The sequence below is a fragment of the Melanostigma gelatinosum genome (assembly GCF_949748355.1).
Source record: "Melanostigma gelatinosum genome assembly, chromosome: 6".
Classification (NCBI taxonomy): domain Eukaryota; kingdom Metazoa; phylum Chordata; class Actinopteri; order Perciformes; family Zoarcidae; genus Melanostigma; species Melanostigma gelatinosum.
This window is the reverse complement of record NC_136639.1, coordinates 1,184,441-1,189,440: the sequence shown is the minus strand read 5'-3', so window position 1 is coordinate 1,189,440 and position 5,000 is coordinate 1,184,441.

Here is a 5,000-nt window from a genome sequence, read left to right as displayed (position 1 = left end):
GATGAAGGTCACTGGACAACAACTGAGAAACAGGAAAGAGTCTGTCGAGACAAATGATCGTAACTTTTACAGTGTTTTATCTGTTTACACCTACAGAACCTGTAGAACCATCTCAGTGATCATTAGAATAACTAATGGAACCATGGCGACTCTTTAATGACCACTAACAACCTCTAGAACCTCAGCAATGACCAATTCAACTACAGCATGACTAGATCAACCCAAATGGCTCATTATAACTTAGAAAATGACTTCTAGGACATCCTGCCTCCTGAAAGACCTTTAGAACATCCTATAGCATGGCTAGAACCACCTAAATGACCTCAATAACCACCTATAGCATGATTAGAACCACCTGCAACCCTCTAGAACCACCTATAGCATGATTAGAACCACCTAAAAACCTCTAGAACCACCTATAGCATGATTAGAACCACATAAAGGACCTCAAGAACCACCTATAGCATGATTAGAACCACCTAAAGGACCTCAATAACCACCTATAGCATGATTAGAACCACCTAAAGGACCTCAATAACCACCTATAGCATGATTAGAACCACCTAAAGGACCTCAAGAACCACCTATAGCATGATTAGCACCACATAAAGGACCTCAAGAACCACCTATAGCATGACTAGAACCACATAAAGGACCACAATATCCACATATAGCATGATTAGAACCACCTAAAAACCTCTAGAACCACCTACAGCATGACTAGAACCACATAAAGGACCTCAATAACCACCTATAGCATGACTAGAACCACCTAACAACCTCTAGAACCACCTATAGCATGACTAGAACCACATAAAGGACCTCAATAACCACCTATAGCATGACTAGAACCACCTAAAAACCTCTAGAACCACATAAAGGATCTCAATAACCACCTATAGCATGACTAGAACCACCTGAAACCTCTAGAACCACCTATAGCATGATTAGAACCACCTAAAAACCTCTAGAGAGGTGATGGTGGGTCCCGCAGCCAGACCAGTTGAGAACCACTGACCTAAAGTGCCTCAATACCCACCTATAGCATGAGTAGAACCATCCCAATGACCTCCTTAGGACCTCTAGAACATCCTATAGCATGACGAGAACCTTCTGAAGGACCTCTAGAATCTCACCACCGACTAGTAGAACCTTATTAAAGACGATGCATGTTTGAATGTGTTCCATCATATGATTGACAGGAGTCAGACCCGTTGGAACCACACAGAACGTGAGCAGCTCCTGGTTGAAAAGTAGAACCCGTCTTCTGTTGTTTCCTGCTGCTGTTTAAAACCAAAACACAGTGAAGATCCTCAGAGCTTTGACAGAACTGATCTCAGAACAGTCTGAATTGTCACGTGAAGGAGTTGAGAATGTGGAGAATGCAGAGAGACAGAAGCTGATTGTGTTTGAGGTCCATTCAGACGCACAGAGTGAGTCCATTCACCCCGTGAGGGCGTGGGAGACGAGGCGACATGTCTGATTAACTCCACTCTGCTGACTTTAAGATGCTACCGGTCTGCTTATCGGCCTGCTGCTGTTTTAAACACTGAGCTGCACATAGCTCACACACCCACAGCACACCCAGAACACACCCAGAACACACCCACAACAACATGAACAACAACATGAACAACAACATGAACAACATCGTGAACAACAACATGAACAACAACATGAACAACATCGTGAACAACAACATGAACAACATCGTGAACAACAACGTGAACAACAACGTGAACAACATCATGAACAACAACATGAACAACAACATGAACAACATCGTGAACAACAACGTGAACAACAACATGAACAACATCATGAACAACATGAACAACAACATGAACAACAACATGAACAACAACATGAACAACAACGTGAACAACATCATGAACAACAACGTGAACAACAACGTGAACAACAACATGAACAACAACATGAACAACAACATCAACAACAACGTGAACAACAACATGAACAACATCGTGAACAACAACGTGAACAACATCGTGAACAACAACGTGAACAACATCATGAACAACAACATGAACAACAACATGAACAACAACATCAACAACAACGTGAACAACAACGTGAACAACAACGTGAACAACAACATGAACAACAACATGAACAACAACATGAACAACAACATGAACAACATCATGAACAACAACGTCAACAACAACGTGAGCAACAACGTGAGCAACAACGTGAGCAACAACGTGAACAACATCGTGAACAACATCGTGAACAACAACGTGAACAACAACGTGAACAACATCGTGAACAACAACGTGAACAAGAACGTGAACAACATCGTGAACAACAACGTGAACAACAACGTGAACAACATCGTGAACAACATCGTGAACAACAACGTGAACAACAACGTGAACAACATCGTGAACAACATCGTGAACAACAACGTGAACAACAACGTGAACAACATCGTGAACAACAACGTGAACAACAACGTGAACAACATCGTGAACAACATCGTGAACAACAACGTGAACAACATCGTGAACAACATCGTGAACAACAACGTGAACAACAACGTGAACAACAACGTGAACAACATCGTGAACAACAACGTGAACAACATCGTGAACAACATCGTGAACAACAACGTGAACAACAACATGAACAACATCATGAACAATATCATGAACAACAACATGAACAACAACATGAACAACAACATGAACAACATCATCATCATATCAAAAACAGCATTTACAAGAAGAAGAACAGCAGAAGATGGTTTCACATCAGAAATCTGCTGCTGCTCTGAGAAATAAAGAGTTTGTGTTCCTGAACACTGCTTATCTGACCATCAACATCACTTCCTGTCTCTGGCTTTGATGCTACAGATCACACACACACACACACACACAGTGAATGATGTCCACCGTATTCGGCCATTTAAATAAAAGACAGATAATCGTGTTCTGGTAAAAAACATCAGCAGCAGAAACAGATAAACAATCTCAACATCTACCAGAAACTACAACACAGTGATATAAATACATGTAAATATATATTTGATCTCTGTTGAACTCGATACATTTGGACATAAATCTCTGTATTTATGGATTTTAAAGTTTGTTCATCTCTGTCTTCAGTAAAATAAATTCAAGTCTGTGTGATGAAGTCCAGACAAAGTTTGTTTACGGAGATTTAAAAAGTGTTTCACTCCTCATGTGAATACAATAAGAAGCATGTTGCTGCAGTGAGGGTCAGAGCTCAGCTCAGTCTGTGTGCAGTGTTTAGACGTCTGATGAAGATGCTGCTACGTGTCTCTGCATGATAATCAACAGAAACACTGTGTGTCCAGTGAAGCTGTGTGGAAACAGCAGCGCTCTTTCATCCTCTGGGTGGACAAATAGAAAACAGGAGGTCAGAACCATTGAGCTTAAAGATTTCTGAGCTGCAGTGAGAGACACACAGCATCAACCGGCGAAGTGACTTCACCTCCAGCAACAGTGAGCGTGAGGAGCTGCGTTCTTGTGTGCTGTTGCAGGTTAGGATGAAAGAAGAGCAGCTCTGTTGGACTGTTACTGAAGAACATCTCCTCATGTGATGTTCTCAACTGTGGGTCTAATCATGTTTACAGGACATGGGGACATTAAATCCTGACCACACCCACTACTGTTCTGTGACAATCAGGATATGATAGTTATGTTACATTATATATAACAGTTTGGGACCGTTTGAGCTCAGGTTCCTCATACATCTTGTGTGCAGAGGTCAGTGAGTGTTGGTGACGGAGGAAAAGGTGAAACTGTGTCTGAGTCTAAACGCTCTATTAGCTCCGGCCCCTGAGGAGGAAGTGATGAAGACGGTAGTTAACGTACCACCAGCGTGATGATGACGGTAGTTAACGTACCACCAGCGTGATGATGACGGTAGTTAACGTACCACCAGCGTGATGATGACGGTAGTTAACGTACCACCAGCGTGATGATGACGGTAGTTAACGTACCACCAGCGTGATGATGACGGTAGTTAACGTACCACCAGCGTGATGATGACGGTAGTTAACGTACCACCAGCGTGATGATGACGGTAGTTAACGTACCACCAGCGTGATGAAGACGGTAGTTAACGTACCACCAGCGTGATGAAGACGGTAGTTAACGTACCACCAGCGTGATGATGACGGTAGTTAACGTACCACCGGCGTGATGAAGACGGTAGTTAACATACCACCAGCGTGATGATGACGGTAGTTAACATACCACCAGCGTGATGATGACGGTAGTTAACATACCACCAGCGTGATGAAGACGGTAGTTAACGTACCACCAGCGTGATGATGACGGTAGTTAACGTACCACCAGCGTGATGATGACGGTAGTTAACGTACCACCAGCGTGATGAAGACGGTAGTTAACGTACCACCAGCGTGATGAAGACGGTAGTTAACGTACCACCAGCGTGATGATGACGGTAGTTAACGTACCACCAGCGTGATGATGACGGTAGTTAACGTACCACCAGCGTGATGAAGACGGTAGTTAACGTACCACCAGCGTGATGATGACGGTAGTTAACGTACCACCAGCGTGATGATGACGGTAGTTAACGTACCACCAGCGTGATGATGACGGTAGTTAACGTACCACCAGCGTGATGATGACGGTAGTTAACGTACCACCAGCGTGATGATGACGGTAGTTAACGTACCACCAGCGTGATGAAGACGGTAGTTAACGTACCACCGGCGTGATGATGACGGTAGTTAACGTACCACCAGCGTGATGATGACGGTAGTTAACGTACCACCAGCGTGATGATGACGGTAGTTAACGTACCACCAGCGTGATGAAGACGGTAGTTAACGTACCACCAGCGTGATGATGACGGTAGTTAACGTACCACCAGCGTGATGATGACGGTAGTTAACGTACCACCGGCGTGATGAAGACGGTAGTTAACGTACCACCAGCGTGATGATGACGGTAGTTAACGTACCACCAGCGTGATGATGACGG